This window comes from Mirounga angustirostris, unplaced genomic scaffold (assembly GCF_029215605.1).
Source record: "Mirounga angustirostris isolate CCGP_5_RB_7025 unplaced genomic scaffold, mMirAng1.0.hap1 SCAF_10, whole genome shotgun sequence".
Lineage (NCBI taxonomy): Eukaryota > Metazoa > Chordata > Mammalia > Carnivora > Phocidae > Mirounga > Mirounga angustirostris.
The window spans coordinates 27,873,348-27,895,885 of NW_026991718.1; the positions used below are offsets into that span (position 1 = coordinate 27,873,348).

The window sequence follows — 22,538 nt, forward strand, 5'->3', positions numbered from 1 at the left end:
TTACCTATTTCTTTTATAAAATCTTTTATAATTTTCATCTTTACAGTCATATTCCGTCCCTTCATCGTATTAACACTTATTTTTGTATATATAAGTTTTTCTCTCTTTAAAAATTTGGGAGTCACTTTCTTCTAACAGATCAAAATATGCCCAAAATCTAGGGTGTGGCACTGATCTATGCACCAGCCTGATCATATTTGATCATATTCTGTTTTTTTTTGTTTTGTTATTGTTTTTTTTTTTATCTTTTTTTTTCTTTTTCTCTTTTCATTCTTTCCCTTTCTTTTCCCCTGGTTTCAGGTTTTTTTCTGATTTGTTTAGTGTATATTTTCTGGGGTCGTTGCTACCCTGTTAGCATTTTGTTCTCTCATTCATCTATTTTCCTCTGGACAAAATGACAAGATGGAAAAAAATCACCTCAACAAAAAGAATAAGAGGCAGTACTGACTGCCAGGGACCTAATCAATACAGACATTAGTACAATGTCAGAACTAGACTTCAGAATGATGATTTTAAAGATACTAGCTGGGCTTGAAGAAAGCATGGAAGTTATTAGAGAAACCCTTTCCGGAAAAATAAAAGAACTAAAATCTAACCAAGTCGAAATCAAAAAGGTTATTAATGAGGTGCAATAAAAAATGGAGGCTCTAACTGCTAGGATAAATGAGGCAGAAGAGAGAATTAGTGATATAGAAGACCAAATGATGGAAAATAAAGAAGCTGAGAAAAAGAGAGATCAACAACTACTGGATCACGAGGGCAGAATTCGAGAGATGAGCGATAACATAAGACGAAACAACATTAGAATAATTGGGTTCCCAGAAGAAGAAGAAAGAGAGAGAGCGGCAGAAGGTATATAGGAGCAAATTATAGCAGAGAACTTCCCTAATATGAGGAAGGAAACAGGCATCAAAATCCAGGAGGCACAGAGAACCCCTCTCAAAATCAATAAAAATAGGTCAACACCCCAACATCTAATAGTAAAACTTACGAGTCTCAGAGACAAACAGAAAATCCTGAAAGCAGATCAGAGAAGAGATATGTAACCTACTATGGTAAAAACATTAGATTGGCAACAGACCTATCCACAGAGATCTGGCAGGCCAGAAAGGACTGGCAGGATATATTCAGAGCACTAAATGAGAAAAATATGCAGCCAAGAATACTATATCCAGCTAGGCTGTTATTGAAAATAGAAGGAGAGATACAAAGCTTCTGGGACAAACAAAAACTAAAGGAATTTGCAAATGCCAAACCAGCCCTACAAGAAATCTTGAAAGGGGTCCTCTAAGCAAAGAGAGAGCCTAAAGGTAACCTAAACCAGAAAGGAACACAGACAATATACAGTAACAGTCACCTTACAGTCAATACAATGGCACTAAATTCATATCTTTCAATAGTTACCCTGAATGTAAATGGGCTAAATGCCCCAATCAAAAGACACAGGGTATCAGATTGGATTAAAAAACAAGACCCATCAATATGCTGCCTGCAGGAGACTCATTTTAGACCCAAAGACACCCCCAGATTGAAAGTGAAGGGGTGTAAAACAATTTACCATGCTAATGGACATCAAAAGAAAGCTGGGGTGGCAATCCTTATATCAGACAAATTAGATTTTAAACCAAAGACTGTAATAAGAGATGAGGAAGGACACTATATCCTACTTAAAGGGTCTATCCAACAAGAACATCTAACAATTGTAAATATCTATTCCACTAACATGGGAGCAGCCAATTATATAAGGCAATTAATAACAAAAGCAAAGAAACACATTGACAACAATACAATAATAGTGGGGGACTTAAACACTCCCTCACTGAAATGGACAGATGATCTAAGAAAAGATCAACAAGGAAATGAAGACTTTAAATGACACACTGGACCAAATGGACTTCACAGATATATTCAGAACTTTCCATTCCAAAGCAACAGAATACACATTCTTCTCTAGTGCCCATGGAACATTCTCCAGAATAGATCACATCCTAGGTCACAAATCAGGTCTCAACCAGTACCAAAAGATTGAGATCATTCCCTTTATATTTTCAGTCCACAATCCTTTGAAACTAGAACTCAATCACGAGAGGAAAGTTGGAAAGAACTCAAATACATGGAGGCTAAAGAGCATCTTACTAAAGAATGAATGGGTCAATCAGGAAATTAAAGAAGAGTTAAAAAAAATTCATGGAAACCAATGAAAATGAAAACACAACTGTTCAAAATCTTTGGGATGCAGCAAAGGCAGTCCTAAAAGGAAAGTATATAGCAATAGAAGGCTTTCTCAAGAAACAAGAAAGGTCGCAAATACACAACTTAACCCTACACCTAAAGGAGCAGGAGAAAGAACAGAAAAAAAAGCCTAAACCCAGCAGGAGAAGAGAAATAATAAAGATCGGAGCAAAAATCAATGAAATAGAAACCAAAAGAACAGTAGAACAGATCAACGAAACTAGGAGCTGGTTCTTTGAAAGAATTAACAAGATTGATAAACCCCTGGCCGGACTTACCAAAAAGAAAAGAGAAATGACCCAAATCACAAAATCATGAATGAAAGACACCAAAGACACCAAAGAAATACAAACAATTATAAGAATATATTATGAGCAATTCTATGCCAGCAAATTAGATACCCTGGAAGAAATGGATGCATTCCTAGAAATGTGTAAACAACCAAAACTGAACCAGGAAGAAATAGAAAACCTCAACAGACCTAACACCACTAAGGAAACTAAAGCAGTAATCAAAAATCTCCCAATAAACTAGAGCCCAGGGCCATCTGGCTTCCCAGGGGACTTTTACCAAACATTTAAGAAAAATTAATACCTATCCTTCTGAAACTGTTCCAAAAAATAGAAATGGAAGGAAAACTTCCAAACTCGTTTTATGAGGCCACCATTACCTGATCCCCAAACCAGACAAAGACTCCATCAAAAAGGAGAATTACAGATAATATCCTTGATGAACATGGATGCAAAAATTCTCACCAAAATACCAGCCAATAGGATTCAACAGTACATTAAAAGGATTATTCACCACGACCAATTGGAATATCACTGGGCCGCAAGGTTGGTTCAACAGCTGCAAATCAATCAATGTGATATAATACATTAAGAAAGGAAAGAACAAGAACCATATGATCCTCTCAATGGATGCAGAAAAAGCATTTGACAATGTACAGCATCCTTTCTTGATCAAAACTCTTCAGAGTACAGGGATAGAGAGTATATACCTCAATATCATAGAAGCCCTCTATGAAGAACCCACAGTGGATATCATTCTCAATGGGGAAAAACTGAGAGCTCTCCCCCTAAGGTCAGGAACACAGCAGGGATGTCCACTATCATGACTGCTATTCAATATAGTATTAGAAGTCCTAGCCACAGCAATCAGACAACAAAAAGAAATAAAAGGCATCCAAATCGGCAAAGAAGAAGTCAAACTCTCACTCTTTGCAGATGATATGATACTTTATGTGGAAAATCCAAAAGACTCCACCCCAAAACTGCTAGAACTCATGCAGGAATTCAGTAAAGTGGCAGCATATAAAATCAATGCACAGAATTCAGTGGCATTCCTATACACCAACAACAAGACTGAAGAAAGAGAAAATAAGGAATCAATCCCATTACAATTGCACCCAAAACCATAAGATACCTAGGAATAAATCTAACCAAAGAGGCAAAGGATCTGTGCTCAGAAAACTATGAAATATTTGTGAAAGAAATTGAGGAAGACACAAAGAAATGGAAAAATGTTCCATGCTCATGGATTGGAAGAACAAATATGGTGAAGATGTCAATGCTACCTAGAGCAATCTACACATTCAATGCAATCCCCATCAAAATACCATCCACTTTTTTCAAAGAAATGGAACAAATAATCCTAAAATTTGTATGGAACCAGAAAAGACCCCAAAAAGCCAGAGGAATGTTGAAAAAGAAAAGCAAACTGGCGGCATCACAATTCAGACTTCAAGCTCTATTACAAAGCTGTCATCATCAAGACAGTATGGTACTGGCACAAAAACAGACACATAGATCAATGGAACAGAATAGAGAGCCCAGAAATGGACCCTCAACTCTATGGTCAACTCATCTTTGACAAAGCAGGAAAGAATGTCCAATGGAAAAAAGACAGTCTCTTCAACAAATGGTGTTGGGAAAATTGGACAGCCACATGCAGAAGAATGAAACTGGACCCTTTCCTTACACCACACACAAAATAGACTCAAAATGGTTGAAAGACCTAAATGTGGGACAGGAGTCCATCAAAATTCTAGAGCAGAACACAGGCAGCAACCTCTTTGACTTCAGCCACAGCAACTTCTTCTAGAAACATCACCAAAGGGAAGCAATGGCAAAAATGAACTACTGGGACCTCATCAAGATAAAAAGCTTTTGCACAGCAAAGCAAACAGTCAACAAAACCAAAAGATAACCAACAGAATGGGAGAAGATATTTGTAAATGACATATCAGATAAAGGGCTAGTATCCAAAATCTACAAAGAACTTATTAAACTGAACACCCAAAGAACAATGATCCAATAAAGAAATGGGCAGAAGACATGAACAGACATTTTTGCAAAGAAGACATCCAAATGGCCAACAGACACATGAAAAAGTGCTCAACATCACTCGGCATCAGGGAAATCCAAATCAAAACCTCAATGAGATATCACCTCACACCAGTCAGAATGGCTCAAATTAACAAGTCAGGAAATGACAGATGTTGGCGGGGATGCGGAGAAAGGGGATCCCTCCTACACTCTTGGTGGGAAGGCAAGCTGATGCACCCACTCTGGAAAACAGTATGGAGGTTCTTCAAAAAGTTGAAAGTAGAGCTACCAAAAATTACAGCAATTACCAGCAATTACACTACTGGGTATTTACCCCAAAGATACAAATATAGTGATCTGAAGAGGTATGTGCACCCCAATATTTATAGCAGCAATGTCCACAATAGCCAATCTGTGGAAAGAGCCAAGATGTCCATCTACAGATGAATGGATAAAGAAGATGTGGTATATATATACAATGGAATATTATGCAGCCATCAAATGGAATGAAATCTTGCCATTTGCAATGACATAGATGGAACTGGAGTGTGTTATGCTGAGCGAAATAAGTCAATCAGAGAAAGACATGTATCATATGACCTCACTGATAGGAGGAAATCTTAATCTCAGGAAACAAACTGAGGGTTGCTGGAGTGGGGGGGGGTTGGATGGATGGAGCAGCTGGGTGATAGACATTGGGGAGGGTATGTGCTATGGTGAGCACTGGGAATTGTGCAATACTGTTGAATCACAGACTTGTTCCTCTGAAACAAATAATACCTTATATGTTAAAAAAAGGAAGAAGAAGAAGAAGATATCAGTAGGGTAAAGATGAAGTGGGGGAATTGGAGGGGGAGATGAACCATGAGAGACGATGAACTCTGAAAAACAAACTAAGGATTCTAGAGGGTAGTGGGGTGGAAGGATGGGTTGGCCTAGTGATGGGTATTAAGGAGGGCACATTCTGCATGGAGAACTGGGTGTTATACACAAATAATGAATCATGGAACACTACATCAAAAAACTAATGATGTAATGTATGGTGATTAACATAATATAATAGTAATAAATAAATAAATAAATAAATAAAGAGGGCACGTATTGAATGGAGTACTGGGTGTTATATGCAAACAACGAATCATGGAACACTACACCAAAAACTAATGATGTAATGTACGGTGATTAACATAACATAATAAAATAAAAAATATATATATACTAATATATACTATATATATATATATACTATATATATAGTATATATATTTATACTAATTCAATTCAAAATATATAAATACTAATTCAAAGGGATACAAACACCCTGATGTTTATAGCAGCATTATCTACAATAGCCAATTTATGAAAACAGCCCAAATGTCCATTGATTGAGAATGGATAAAGAAGAGGTGGTACACACACACACACACACACACACAATGGAATACTACTCAGCCATCAAAAAGAATGGAATCTTGCCATTTGCAATGATGTGGATGGAGCTAGAGAATATTATGCAAAGCAAAATAAGTCAGAGAAGAACAAATGCCATATGATTTCACTCATATGTGGAATTTAAGAAACAAAACAAATGACCATAGTGGGGAAAAGGAGACAAACCAAGAAACAGATTCTTAACTACAGAGAACAAACTGATAATTACCAGAGGGGAGGTGGGCAGGGGGATGGGTGAAAGAGGTGATGGAGATTAAGAAGTGCACTTACTGTGATATGCACTGGTTATTGTATGGGAGTGTTGAATTACTAAAGTGTACATCAGAAACTAATATTACACAGTATGTTAACTAACTGGAATTTAAAAACTTAAAAGGAATTAACATTATAATGGCGCATAAAGGTACTATCTGGAATCCAGGGGTAGTGCGTTCATTCAAGCACCTACCCGACATGCTCAGTTCACAGGACCCACATTAACTGAAGAAAAACATGGTTGTAAGATATAGATGAAATTTTCAGTTATTGCCTATCTACCTAGAAATAGGTGCCCATAATGCTTCCATGTCTTTCATTCTACACGTTATAGATGTAACCAAAATTATCCTTAGCATGGTTCTATTGAATTTACTACTGAATTCCAAGACAGAGGAAGAACCAGAGAATAAGTAAGACAATAGGAAAATCTATTGCAAAGAATAATACAAATAAAATCTACATTGACAAGCATATAATGAAAATATCATCGTTTCTTTCAATTTCAGCATTTTAATAAATCATACTAAATTGTAAAATCTTCTTGCAATAAAGTTTTACCTTATTTCTAAACATTCTTCATTAAACTTTAAACTTTAAAACTGGTTTTGAGGACTCAATGATGTGCTAAATTCACCTCAGTTTACTAAGAAACCTCATCAAAATAGAAAAAGGAGAGTTGCTTTTTTGCAAAACTTTGACTAATTTGACTGCCTAGGGGCTTAATTCAGGCCTGATTTTTGTTACCATGGCAACTAAATGAAAGCGCTGCATCAATTGAACAATATGCTATTTTAAAAAAAAGGACTAAGTAGAGTCTTTAAAAACTTAAAAAGGAAAAACAATTTAACTTATAAGAGAGACATTCTCAGCCACGTATTTTAAATATCCTACAGTGGGAGAGGGGAGTTATTTTACAGTGTAATATATTAAAAATAATTTCCTTTTTAAGCAGAGACGTCCTACATTTTCTTAGCTGACTGAATTTATTTTTTCTAGCTGTTTACATAATTTGATGTACTACATGTGCTGAATAATTATTTAGTTTAATTTGTTAATTTATCAATTCAAGATACAAGCAAAAATAGAATCTAACGATCATGGTTTCCTGCTTGAGGAATGGCTAATCAGTCTTATCTATGCAAGAAACCTGCCCTTCAAAAGACCATCTTCCCTCAAAAGTAATTTCAATTAGTTAGGAATAGGAGTATTTTACTAGGTTAAACCAATTCTAGTAAGCAGGAAGGAATTAATAAGAAATATCAACAATGTTCTCATAGCTATTAAGAAACAGATGAAAACCAAACATCCAAGATAATTTATTATTTTGTTCAATATTATTTCTAAAACAAGTCCAGAGCCAATGGCTTTGGTGGCAAAGGAGCAAGAAATAAGGTTTCAAAGAGTACACAGTCTGCCAGTTAAAGGCTGAGAAGCAAATGCTAGGTAGGGCCAGCTGAGGAGCTAACTCCATCCTCTGGCACCCAGTGATGTCTCACACTGTGGAAACTCCCATTGCTGCATAGAGGAAGAGCAGGGTAGCCATCCTAGAAGAGTGTTAAGGCATAAAGGGGAAGAGGAGTAAGAAGTCAGAGAAGGAACACATTCTTCCCTTTACCCCTGGGACCATCCTTAGGCCAAACACATGAAAGTACTCGATATTTAAGATGTTTATACTTTATTTAATTGCCCACATTACAATATTTGAGATAGTATTCCCCAGTTGGACTCATATTTTGCCAATACATGGCATGTAGTAGTGACTCAATAAATAATTGTTTAATCAAACAAATAAACCTATGTGAAAGGAAAGAAAGGAGCTCTGTGTTGCTATTTCCTTCTCTTCACCTGAAGAAAGGAGGAAAGTGAACAAGAGAGAACTTTTCAGAGACCACTCTAAGGATCCCGGACTCAAACTCTTGAAGGTCCAGAGGGTCTCTAGTTTAAAAAAATACCTCCTCTACACTGCCGGAATGCCTCCTAACTACAGAAATTTACAGTGGCTTAAGTGGACTGACTGCATTGGTGAATTCTGTAAGTCCTTGATTTTGCATATATACTCATATACAGCATCCACTACACACTCAACACACATCCATTCATGCACACCATAAATGGATTATGACTAATTTATTTTTAAAATAGTTTTATTTTGGGATAATTGACATAAGCTGTGAATACTTAAAACCTACAATCTGATGAAAAACAATTACCACAATCAACAGAATTTATATCATAACCTAAAGTTTCCTTATATGCTTTTGTAATCTCTGCATATTGATCCTCCCTTCCCTATATCCCCAGACAACTGATTAATTTTCTATAATATAGATTAATTTGTACTTTCTCTGTTATGTAAACTGAGCCATCTAGTATGTAATCTGTTTTATAGTGACATCAGTAGAGATTCATTCAAGCTGTTTTGAGGATAATTTTTGTTTCAGTTTATTATTTTTAATTATTTTTTTATTATGTTCAATTAGCCAGCATATAGTACATCATTCATTTGTGATGTAGTGTTCAGCGATTCGTTAGTTGCATATAACACCCAGTGCTCATCACCAGATATACCCTCCTTAATACCCATCACGTGGTTACCCCATCCCCCACACCCTCCCTTCTGTAACCCTCAGTTTGGTTCCCAGGGTCTAGAGTCTCCCATGGTTTATCTTCCTCTCTGATTTCTTCCCATTCAGTTTTCCCTCCCTTCCCTTGTGGTCCTCCACACTATTCCTTACGTTCCACATATGAGTGAAACCATATGATAATTGTCTTTCTCTGCTTGGCTGATTTCACTTAGCATAAACCCCTCCAGTTCCATCCATGCCAATGCAAATGGTGGGTATTCATCCTTTCTGATGGCTGAGTAATATTCCATTATATATATGAATCACATCTTCTTTATCTGTTCATCTGTTGAAGGGCATCTCAGCTCCTTCCACAGTTTGGCTATTGTGGCCATTGCTGCTATGAACATTGGGGTGCATGTGCCCCTTCTTTTCACTACATCTATATCTTTGAGGTAAATACCTAGTAGTGAAATTGCTGGGTCATAAGGTAGCTCTATTTTTAATGTCTTGAGGAGCCTCCATACTGTTTTCCAGAGTGGCTGTACCAGCTTGTATTCCCACTACAGTGTAAGAGGGTTCCCCTTTCTCCATACCCTCACCAACACTTGTTTCCTGTCTTGTTAATTTTTGCCATTCTAACTGGTGTAGGGTGGTATCTCATTGTGGTTTTGATTTGTATTTCACTGATGGCTAGTGATATTGAACATTTTTTCATGTGTCTGTTAGCCATTTGTATGTCTTCTTTGGAGAAGTGTCTGTTCATGTCTTCAGCCCATTTATTGACTGGATTATTTGTGTTTGGGGTATTTTGAGGATCATTACTAGTGTTGTATATAGCCATTTCTTTATATTGCTGAGTAATGCTCCATTGTATGTACACACCATAATTTGTTTAACCATTTATCTGTTGATGGACTTTTGGGTTGTTTCCCAGTTTTGAGCTATTAGACATAATAATGATGTAGTGTTCCATGATTCATTGTTTTTGTATAATACCCAGTGCTCCATGCAGTATATCTTATTTTTGATGATAGTTTAAATTCCTGATCTCACACATGCATGATGTAAGATTTCTACTATACATGTGTCATTCAGTCTTTTCTTGAGCAGTTTTGAAAGTGGGAAGTTTAAACTTCAAAAAGCAGACCATTTTAGGGACCTATGTTTTTATGTCTTCTCTGAAACTTACATTTTCACCTTAATTTCATACTCTGATTGTACTTCTGTCATCTAAAGCAGCATAATATAAACATTTTCTCGACACTTTGAAACCTTTGAAGACATCATTAATTTCTCCACTTAATGTTTTTTTTTTCTTTTGAAGTTTAAAAGTCCTATCTACCTTGAATTATTTCTGTATCCATCTGCTGAATGACAACATACTGCTCCTCTCATACTGTGATATCCAGAACCAAAATCAGAACTCTAGAATCAATAAGGATTCTATGAAATGCAATGGGACAAACGTATTTCTAGATTTTGGTTCTACATTTGTGTTAACTTAATCTAAGATTTAATTATATAAAAGTAACATTGTCTTTAAGATTTTATTAGTTTTTAAAGCAGCTGCATTGCTTAAAATATTTTTATCACCTATGTTAACTGATAAAAGATTATATTCAAGAATTTATCGTGGAAGCTATACTTCTATAATTATTTTTAACTCGAATGCATCATTTTATATTAATCCCTCTAAAATTTATTCTGTATTTGGAAATTTTACCTCTATATCAGACAATTAAAATGCAAGACACTTTGAATCATTTCCCCAGCCAACATTTGAGCAAATCCCTGCCCTTAGCTTTGAACCATCTTTTATATTTTCTAGATCTTTATGCACAATATGGACACAAAAGTTATAAAGTATACATTGTGAAATTAGTTCTGCACTTTTTCAGTAACTATGTTTTGTGTGTGTGTTTCCAAGTTTTTATTTAAATTTAGTAAGTTAACATACAGTGTAATATTAGTTTAAGGTGTAGAATTTAGTGATTCATCACTTACATACAACACCCACTGCTCATCACAAATGCCTTCCTTAATACCCATGACCCATCTAGCCCCTCCAGCAACCCTCAGTTTCTTCTCCAGTTAATAGTCTGTTTTCTGGTTTGGCTCCACTCCCCTCCATGTCTATCTGTTTTGTTTCTTAAATTCCACATATGAATGTAATTATAGGGTATTTGTCTTTCTCTCTATTTTGCTTAGCAAAATACTCTCTAGCTCCATCAAAGTCATGGCAACTGGCAAGATTTCATTTTTTTGATGACTAATATTCCATTTTATATGTACACCACCTCTTTATCCATTCACCAGTCAATGGTTGTTTCCATATTGTAGATAATGCTGCTATAAACATCAGGGTGCTTATATCCCTTGAATTAGTATTTCTGCATTCTTTGGGTAAATACCTAGTAGTGCCATTGCTGGATCATGGGGTAGCTCTATTTTTAACTTTTTGAAGAACCTCCATACTGTTTTCCAGAGTGGGTGCACCAGTTTGCATTTCTACCAACTGTGTAAGAGAGTTCCCCTTTCTCTGTATCCTTGCCAACACCTTTACTTCCTATATTGTTGATTTTAGCCACTCTGACAGGTGTGAGGTGATATCTCACTGTAGTTTAGATTTGTATTTCCCTGATGATGAGTGATGTTGAACATCTTTTCAAGTGTCTGTTGGCCATCTGTATGTCTTCTTTGTAAAGTATTTCGTTCATGTCTTCTGCCCATTTTTAAAAACTGGATTATTTGGTTTTTGGGTGTTGAGTTTGATAAGTTCTTTATATATTTTGGGGACTAACCCTTTATCATCTTGTACATTGCCTTTTAGTCTTGTTTATTGTTTCCTTCACTGTACAGAAGCTTTTTAATTTTGATGAAGTCCCAATAGTTTATTTTTGCTTTTGTTTCCCTTGGTTCAGGAAACATACCTAATAAGAAGTTAGTATGGTTGATGTCGAAGAAGTTACTGCCTGTGTTCTCCTCTAGGATTTTAATGGTTTCATGTCTCCTGTTTAGGTCTTTAATCCATTTTGAATTTATTTTAGTGTACAGTGTAAGAAAGTGGTCCAGTTTCATTCTTTTGCATCTTCTAGTCCAGTTTTTCCAACACCATTTGTTGAAGGGACTGTCTTTTTTCCATTGGATATTCTTTCCTGCTTTGTCGAAGATTACTTGACCATATATGTGTGGGTTCCTTTCTGGGTTCTCTATTCTGTTCCATTGATCTATGTATCTATTTTTATGCCAATACAATACTGTTTTGATCACAACAGTTTTGTAATATAACTTGATATCTGGAATTGTGATGCCTCTAGCTTTGCTTTCTTTTTCAAGGTCACCTTGGCTATTTGGGGTCTTTTGTGGTTGCATACAAATTTTAGGATTGTTTGTTCTAGCTCTGTGAAAAGTGCTGTATTTTCATAGCAATTGCATTAAATGTGCATATTGCTTTAGGCAGTACAGACATTTTAACAATATTTGTTCTTCCAATCCGTGAATATGGAATGTTTTTCCATTTCTTTGTGTCGTTTCTTTCATCAGTGTTTTATACTTTTCAGAGTACAGGTCTTTTACCTCTTTGGTTAGGTTTATTCCTAGGTATCCTATGGTTTTTGGTGCAATTGTAAATGGGATTGATTCATTAATTTCTCTTTCTGCAGCTTCATTATTGGTGTACAGAAAGGCAAGACTTCTGTACATTGATAGTGTATCCTATGACTACTGAATTTGTGTAGCAGTTCTAGGAATTTTTTGGTGGAGTCTTTCAAGTTTACTATATAGAGAATCATGTCATCTATAAACAGTGAAAGTTTTACTTCTTCCTTGCCTATTTAGATGCCTTTTAATGTTAACTAATTGATTATTTACTGCCATATAGAAATCTCCTGCATTATCATGCCACCATACTTCTTTTCCTAGTTACAAATTATGAACTAAAGAAAGGAATTTATGGTTTCTACTTATTTGAACACCTCAGAACACTAGATACAGTGCTTAGAGAATTCTTGCTGATTTGACTTATTTTAATCTAATGTTTTAATGTTATAGAGAGTGACCTCAATTATACTAGTAAAACATCTTTAAGACTGTAGGGGCCTTAAATTTTATGGAGATGCTTCTGAATGGAAAAAGGATAAGGAGCATTGCACTTTAGTTTCTGGACATTAATATGCTTAATAAAAATTGACTAAGATGCTAATGGTAGCAAAATTAAGTCTATGTCATGGGTTAATAAGCAGGAGAACATTGACTGCTTATTATCTGGTTGTATCCATTTCTAATTACAACATTTTCTAATCCATTCTTGTTATCTGGAGCACTTGTTAATATATGTGTCTTGTAATGTTTCTGCATTTTGGGGGAGCTGGTAACCACCAATCTATTATGAGTTCAGATTTTTAGATTCCACATATAAGTGAGATCATGCAGTATTTGTCTTTCTCTGACTTATGTCACTTAGCATAATGACCTCAAGTTCCATATATATGTTGTAAATGGCAGGATTTCCTTCCTTTTTTATTAATGAATAATATTCTATCTTGTGTGTGTGTGTGTGTGTGTGTGTCTTAGGTTCATTTGGTCTATACAGTTGTTCAAATCTACTGGTTCTTCTTTTATTCTCTGTCTGGATTATCTATCCATTATTAAGATTGGGGGTTTAAGGTCTCCAGCTATTACTGTCTTGTTTATATCTCCTTTTAGTCCTGTTAGTAATTTGCTTAATATTTATGGGTAATGCAATGTTGGGTGTATAATTATTTACAAGTGTTATATCATCTTGATGAATTGATCCCTTTATCATTATATAATGATCTTATTTGTCTCTTTTGACCATTTTTAGCTTAAAGTCTATTTTATCTGATATAAGTATAGTTACCCTGTTTTCTTTTGGTTATCATTTGTTTGAAATATCTTCTTATCCTTTCATTCTCAGACTAAGTGTGTCTTTCAAGCTAAAGTGGGTTTCTTGCAGGCAGCATATGGTTGAATCTTTGTTGCTGCTGCTGTTGTTGATGTTGTTACTCACTCAGCCATTCTGTGTCTTTTGACTGGAGAATTTAATCCATTTATGTTTAAAGTAATTATTGTTAGTTAAGGAGTTACAATTGTTAATTGTTTTCTGTTTTGTAGATATTTTGTCTCTTGCATCTTTTCTTGCTGTCTTTTATGATTTGATGACTTCTTGCATAGTGTGTTTTGACATCTTTATCATAATATTTAGTGTAATTATTATAGGCCTTTCCTTCTGTGGTTACCATGAAGCTTACATAAACTCTATTTGTAACAACCTATTTTAAGCAGATAATAACTTCAAATAGAATACATAAACTTCATACCTTAAGTTCATTAAAATGAAAAAAAATACACACAACAAAATCAAAGTCTTAAAAGTTATGGACATAGGCAGTCTTATCTTTATGGATGTCAAGTGCTCTGGCCACAAGATGTGCTTCGTGGTAATTGGTCATATAAGCCTGAGTGGTATATCTCGCTAAGCCTATAGCCTCCATTCCATGTTTATTTTAGTCAAAGGACAAAGATGATGATCTCAGCAGATAAAGAATAATCATTCCTTGGCTAAAGATCCATGACTCAATTTTACTTTAAGTAGCACCAAAGTGGAAGGAAATTTGATAATTATTTAAAAATTAACTGGGAATATTATTCCCATGTTACAGTACTAAGAGCAGATGAAGAAAGGACTGCCATTTCCGTCTTAGTTTAATAAGTGCATTTAATCTGCTAAATTTAAATGAAGTTAAAATTATTTACTTGTTGCTAGTATTATTATTTTCTGTGAACATAATGCCAAGTCCCATTTTAGCACTGAAGAAAAAAAATGTGAACTACAAAAAATTTATACTTTAAAATGTTCTACTTTCAAGTAACAATTTATCACATGACCAGTCAAGCAAAATGAAGATAAATATAAAAAGGAATATACAATCTATCTCAAACAAGTATTTACCTTAAGTTTAATGAGCTAGTTGCTATATATTTAATGAGTTAACTGGTGCATATTAATTAAATCTCGATTGTGTTTAAAATCTCTTTTGGCGGATTTCATGCCATCTGGTTAACTTACTTTAAATGACAAAAGCAATAAGTACTTAATTGCATTCCTATTAATGCACTGTTGTTTCTAAAAAATGTGAGACTTTTAATGAGCATTTTACAAGGTTTACTGAAAGAATATTGTATAGATGAGAATAAATGTTTTTGTTAATTCCTTTGCTGCTAAGAGTAGGTGTAAAATTGTGCAAAAATGTCATTAAATAGGATTTAAATTATTTGAAAATAAATTATCACACTTTACAAGTGATTTTCTAAAAATGTCTTCCTACAGTGGTTTTTAAATTGCCTTCAGTGTGTCCCCAGATATTAGATTTCACTCTCTCTGTTCTTATGCCCCAGAAAAGAAATGCTGTGAACAGAAACATACACAGTTGTTTAAGCTTAGTGTGACACTGATTACAGAAGCTTAAAGGTTCTGTTTTGAATTACTCTTCAAGTGTGAGTGATGTGGAAATGTAGAGAACTGTGGATATACATCAACCAAAGAGCCTGACCACAATTTACAAATAAACTGAATTGTGAAAGTTGTTTGCAAATTAATTATTTAAAACTTGGAAGACATTTTAACTTGCCCTCCAAATCATAATCAGCAGATTTCTTTCCTTGGCTGGTCTGAAAATAGATTTTACCTGTACTATCTAACAGAGCCAGCGTTTAAACCAATGTTTTTCAGATTGCAGGGTATGACTTCACTAGTGGCTTTGGAATTAATAAAATAGGTAATAGCCATCTTTTTCCTAAATGAAAATAATAGAATATATCAAATAAATTCTACTTTTTGAGGATAAGGAAGCATTTGTGGCACTTTTATTTTTTTATTTTATTTTATTTTTTTATCTTTTTTTTTTTTTAGATTTTTATTTATTTATTCATGAGAGACAGACAGAGAGAGAGAGAGAAGCAGGCTCCCAAGGAGCAGGGAGCCCGATGCGGGACTCGATCCCAGGACCCTGGGATCATGACCTGAGCTGAAGGCAGACGCTTAACCATCTGAGCCACCCAGGCGCCCTGTGGCACTTTTATTTTTATTAATGTGTCTATAATATGTGTCTATGTGCTTAACATTTTACCTATAGTGGATGGTGAAATCAAATGTGTTTTACTGTGAATCACTGCCAAAAAATTTGAAAATCACTGGTTTAAGCATTCTGTAAAAGCCAATAACTATCTCTGTCTAAATTCTGTCCCTGGCACAGTTGAAAAAAAAAATGGTGTCTATCGAACTATTTTTAAACATTTGAGTCTATGGCTTTGCTAGATAAGCAACATGCACTGCATGCATTCCAACAAAAACTTCAAAGTTAATTCTATATATGTATTTCTACAGTTGTCATTTTGCTTTGTAATAATTAGGCATCAGAGACAAGTAGTTTAAGTCAATGGACATAATAAACTTTTATTAACTTTTTTGGGGTACCAGCTTAAACCAGGAATTTCTCAGTTTAAGTGATGTTTGTGGAAATGAAACTTTTTTTCAGGTCATTCTTTTTCACTTCAGGGCCTCAGGTGTGTAAACACTCTATTTCTCCATAAGTGGTGAATAGGTCAATAGCCATACCGGCTAATGGTCACACCTGTATTTTTCTTCAGGTACTTGGGAGTTAAGATTATTCTCTGGCTCTGTTTTGCCTAAGGACACCATGTTTTCTAGCTTGGCTAAACATTATAGTACGAAGGCTAGACCTTAGGAAAGGAAATTGTAAGCAGGCATTTAAGGGGCTACCAGCTGAGTGCTGTCATGTGCCCTCCACCCCAAAAAAAGAGACCTGGGTCACTTAGGGTGTACAGAAGTGAAAGCAACTCTTATGAATCTTTTTTCTGTCCACTTAAGATAGAAATATGAATAGTAGTTACAACTTAAGAAAACATGAGGCTGAGAGAGACCAATACGGAAAAAAGTGCAGTTTATGTACTAGATTAGTAACGAGGTATGGTGGGGAAATGTAAAAACATGCAGGATATTTTCTAGGAAAGTCTCTTACATTTTGCTTCCTTATTATTATCTGAGTTACACTTAAAAACTTAGAGTCTTGAAGGAATTAGGAAGAAGGAAAGATGGAAAGGAAAGTCAGATCATAAACAGTTATAGGAAGAGACAGAACTAGGTAGGATACTAGCTAGAGATGAACCAGGAGCCATATTGTTATTTATTTTGTTCCTAAACCAAGCCCAACCTTTACCACTGAGGAATAAGCAATGGAATCTGACTCTGGTCAATTAAACAGAAAATGATACTGGGCTTACTGATTGTTAGAAGGGCTGTAGATACGGGATTAAACCTTAACTTTAAAAAGAATCCTAGAAACTATGCCTGAAAAGTGATGTAATGAGGAAACCACAATTGATGTGGTCATTGACATTGCTACCCAAAACTGGACAGCATTCTAGCTGCTCCTTTGGCCAGCACTAATAACACTTTACAGTAGGGACTCCACCTGTCAACCAACACTGTTCCCAAACTGGACAGCTCAGGCATAAACCTTGCCACAAAATGAAGACCGTACGTACAGCCTGTTTGCTTGGCTGGAGCACTTCTGCACCAAAGGCTCCTGCATGTGCCTGTGGTTGGGTTTGTGGAGCTCAGTCACTTGGCTTGTGTTTGGATGTAAAGGAAGCTGGGGAAGAGTTTCCTGGGTTACTCTTTAAGGCTGAGCTTATTAATCTGAAATTCCCTATCAGAGCAAGAGTCTTCAAAATATGCTAGTAAGCCTGAAAATATTAGTCAGTATAAGGACCCTTTGCATGAGCTGTTTCTTCCTTTTGGAAACCTTTCCTTCAAGATCTTTAGATGGCTGTCTGAAAATCAAGACCAGATTTCACATCTTCACAAAGGCCTTCACTAAGTCAGTCTTCCAATCCTTCATTATTCTCTATCACCTGAACTTCTATCATTTATAAAAATTCGCCAGTATCTGAAAAATTTAATTTCTTCCTTCCTTCCCTCTCCCTCCACCTCCCTTCCTTTCACCCTCCTTTTCTCCCTCCTTTTCTATTGTCTGAATCTCTTCAGTAGAAGAAATAGGGCAAGGGCAGGATTCTGTCTTGTTCAAAAACTATTGTCATCACCCAGAGCAAAGCCTGGCACATGACAATGGCGCAGCAGATACTTGCTGACAGAACTTTTGAAAACTGAGAAGTAATAGAAAGTATCGGGCATAAATATCCAGAGGGTTGGGGGTTCTGGCGTAGAGGAGGAATATTAATGATGTAAATGGAAAGGACTATTGAAGCACCCTCTATCCTACCCTGCACCCTCCCTGGTCTCCAGACATGTACGCAGATGTGTGATTCTCTGAGGATCTGCTACTGAGGATTGGTTCTCATGGGGCAGCAATCCCATAGTTGGGGAGTGACAATCCCATAGAAATTCAGAGAGAGAAAACTGTGACCTCATTCTAAGATCCTGCCTGGATGATTATTTTTTCATTCACTATTGCCTTAATAGTTAGAAAAAATAATTATCATGGCAGGCACGGTGCTTGCACAATGATGTTTTTATTCTATTTATGTCCTCAATACTACAGGCTTTTGTTTTGAGCCTCCATGTTGCTGATTATCTGTCTGATCATATTCTCTGTATTAATTTTTATGCTGATATTGGCTAAGCTCTTTGGCATGAGAAGCAACATGGTATAGTGGGTAAGCCCAAGGGCTCTAATGCTAGCCTGAGTTCAAATCCTAATTCTTTCATTTATTCTGTGTGTGAGTTGTCTAACTACTCTGTTATTTACCTCACTTATGAAATAGGAGTGAAAATAATAGCCATGAGTATTAAATGAATTAATATATGTAAAGCAGTTAGAATGTTGGCAAGTACTTAGCTGTATGGAAGCATTTGCTATTATTATTACTTGGATGAGTTTTTGCTCATTTTTTGATTTTTTTCTGGCCTCGGCCTTACTTCTTAAACACTTAAATGACCATATTATACCCGGCTTTCTCTATTTTGGCATCATTTCTGGTTCCTGTTATTGAACTTTTCCCTTGATCCAGCACATTGGCATGAGAAAAGGCCAGGAAAAGATTAGAAGGTTGATGTAGGAACAGATGGAGGAGGACATCAAGAACAATCTTTTCCTACTTCACAATTGGATCCAGTTCTGGCCGATTATTTTCTCTGTCTTCTAAGAGACAAAATAAAAAGAGTTCACCAGACATCTCCAGCAGGGTACAGTGATTATTTTATTCTCTTTAAGCAAAAGGAAATTCTGAGGCAAAGAGAAGGTGGAATGATTAAACCACAGTATAAAGGTCCTTTTTCATTTATCAAACACAAAAGATTCAGCTCATCAAATCTTCATTGCTCAGATCTATAGCCAGCAGCCCTGAAGTCATTTCCACTATATCCTCCCATCTGTTGCAGAGAGCCATAGCTGTAGTTATGAGCAAATAAAATGAATTTGTTAAAAGGATGGTGCCCAGAATACGTGCCATAGGCTAGATGTGTGTATGTATATGTTTGATCATATATGCTTGAGACTATGTCTGTGCTTACTTCCCATGTAGGCAAGTAGTTTAGTAAGAAATATTAACATACATGTAAGTGAAACCTGCTACAGTTACCTTTTTTCAGTTAGATAACCAAAGAAGAGGATGGGACTCAGAACTCAGTTATGGCAATGGGTGATCCATTTGAAAATACTTAACTACTCTTGATTATTCATATTAATTTTAATATAAAGTTAGTATCTTTTTTAAGTTTTAAAATCAGCATTTCCTGTTGGAAGTAACTTCTAGCTTTACCATTATTTGAAACATAGGGTAAGACTTTATTTTATTTAACATGGCACAAAAAGGTTGTTTACTAAAATTTTTATATATATTTTATATAGAAAAATGTATATATTAAAAAATGTGAATATGTTTTTGGCCCTATTGACCTTGTGCTTGAATTCTAAGTATTGAATTACAGGTTACAGATATATGATAGGTACTCATCTTTTATTGCTGCTTGGATATTTACACCTACTTAGTATAACTTACTACTAGAGAGCTCTAACTCTAACATGAATAACAACAGCAGAATATAGCCTATTTATTTTCCCATCATCTTTTTCAAGGTAGCCTCCCACAAATTTAGAAAAATGTCTACCTTGCTTAGCCCAAGTTATTTCAGTGACATGAAGGTACCCTGGAATTGCAATAAAACAACTGGAAAGTCCTTTGAGTGCATTTGAAGTAGACTAGATATTTTTCAACATAGTTTCTAATATAAATCTACTTTTTCTTCTCATGAAGGTGTGAAGGTGAGCTGAGTGCCAATAAAGACTTCAGAGACTCATAAGCACTGTGTGCGTAATGTTTCTCCTCTGTTCTAGAACAGAATGTTTCAGTCTGACAACAAAGATGAGGGTGTCTGTCAAAGATCTATTGATAGCTATGACAAATCACTACCTGTAATTTTTTCTTTGGTGAACTGAATTGCAAAAAGATTAGTCACCATTTGGAATTTAAGATGGGATATAATCATTTAAAAATAAGGCATTGTTTGAAGATAACACAAGTAGAAGAGCAGACAATTTGAAACATACTTAAGTTTCATAGTTCCTAATATGCACAATTACATCTTCTGGGGAAACATGAGTAGGGCTCACATGATAGTGTTAAAATGAATGAACACAGTGAAAGTCAATGAGAATGAGACTGATAGGAAGGCTCAGCTGGAGAGCTATCCTCAGGAAGTAGTTTAAAATATTGGTCATTTGGTACCATCTGTTGAATTCCATACACTAAAAACAATGCTATTCAGAACTCAATTTTTATGAGCCAGGAATGAAGGATGTGTCTTACAGGGATCATTTAACAAAATTCATTGAACAGGAGGAAGACCATCAGAGGGACAATGAAATCTCTCCTGACCACTCCACACCACATTAATCTGAAATGGACTGAGAAAATATAAGCATTAATTCATTCCTGCACACACATGATCCTCAAATTTACTCAGTAAGTAGAGAGGTCCATCATATTGTATGGAATAAGCAGGCAGGAGAAAAGAGCCAAATGGACAGATCATTTGTTCATGGACTTATAACAAATTTTTATGGAAGTTTGTATAATGTCACTACAGCAGTAAGAGATCCTATAATTCTGGACTCTACTAAATTTAGATTCTAGATTCGTCTTTAAAATGGTCATCACCACCATTAGTCACCCCCTTTCTTTAACTTACCAATAGTCTTTTAATGTAATGAAATAGCCAGTGATTAGAAAGCAAACACAGCAAACAAAATGTAGGAGTCAACAGTTTTTTGTTTTTGTTTTTTTTTAAAGATTTTATTTATTTATTTGACAGAGAGAGAGACACCGAGAGCAGGAACACAAGCAGGGGGAGTGGGAGAGGCAGAAGCAGGCTTCCTGCCGAGCAGGGAGCCCGATGTGGGACTCGATCCCAGGACCCTGGGATCATGACCTGAGCCGAAGGCAGACGCTTAACGACTGAGCCACCCAGGCGCCCGGAGTCAACAGTTTTTTTTAGAAATTTGAAATTGCCTAGTTTTTATTAGAGGGTTTCACATATTTTTGTTGGTGGTGTTGCTTCCCGATTTCTTATGAAAGTGTATGTATGAAACTGGTAGTCAAACACATATATTAAATTCGGTGCCTTGTACAGTATGTGGTGCATGGTAAATATTCAATAAATATTTGGTGACAGAAAAAGTGAATATCACAAACCCAAGCATTTTATTGATATGCAAATGGAGAGGGTTAGAAAGTAAAAATATTATTTATTTTTAGGGGAAAATTATATTCATGCTTTTGATTTTTTTTAAAAAACCACAAAGTTAACTTACATTGTCTAAGAAATGTACTTCTAATATTAATGCATTAATTTATAATCAGGATTAGCAAAAATTATGTGTCATGTGTTAAAACATTAGTCAATATTGACTAGGTGATCACTGTCCTGTATTTCCCCAACTATTAGTAAGTAAAACTTGGAATAAAGTAAATTGCTAAATGAATTTCATAATGTTGAGATGAGAATTACTCACAAGATACTTTTCTACCCAGAGAATATAACTGAGTTATACACACACAGCAATGTCTCTGATTCCAATGCTGATTGTATGACCAACAGAAAATTCTCAGTCATCATTAAGGAAAAAAAAGTATTTATCATGAAAGATTTTCTCTCTTCTTTCAAACTTTTGATTTGATTAGTATTTAATAGTTTTCAAAGTTGAAAAATGTATTAGAACATTGATGATATAAAGAATATATATAAATATGTATGTGTGTTATATAAACATCTACCTATGACTTGTTTAGCCAGTGATTTCTCTCACTTTGAGGTGTCTAAAAATTTAGCATAATGAAGAATATAAAGTTTAACTTAGCACAAGCAGCAAAGGTTTTATTAAAATCCTATCTTCAGGTGTGCCTGGGTGGCTCAGTAAATTAAGCATCTGACTTCAGTTCAGGGCCTGATCTCAGGGGCCTGGGATTGAGTGTTGGGCTCCCCTCTGAGTGGGGAATCTGCTTTTCCCTCTGCCCCTCCCCCTGCTTGCATGCACACACAGGCATGCTCTCTCAAATAAATGAATAAAACTTAAAAAAAATAGAATAAAATAAAATTTGTCTTCATACATGATGTTGAAATAGAGCATAGAATGGTTTTCCT

The 22,538-nt window shown here is 35.4% G+C and overlaps 1 pseudogene; it reads left to right on the forward strand.

The window, feature by feature from the left end:
• The first annotated feature begins 701 nt into the window (after positions 1–701).
• LOC123842720 (Y-box-binding protein 1-like) overlaps positions 702–22,538 on the forward strand; it is a 28,144-nt pseudogene continuing 6,307 nt past the window's right edge.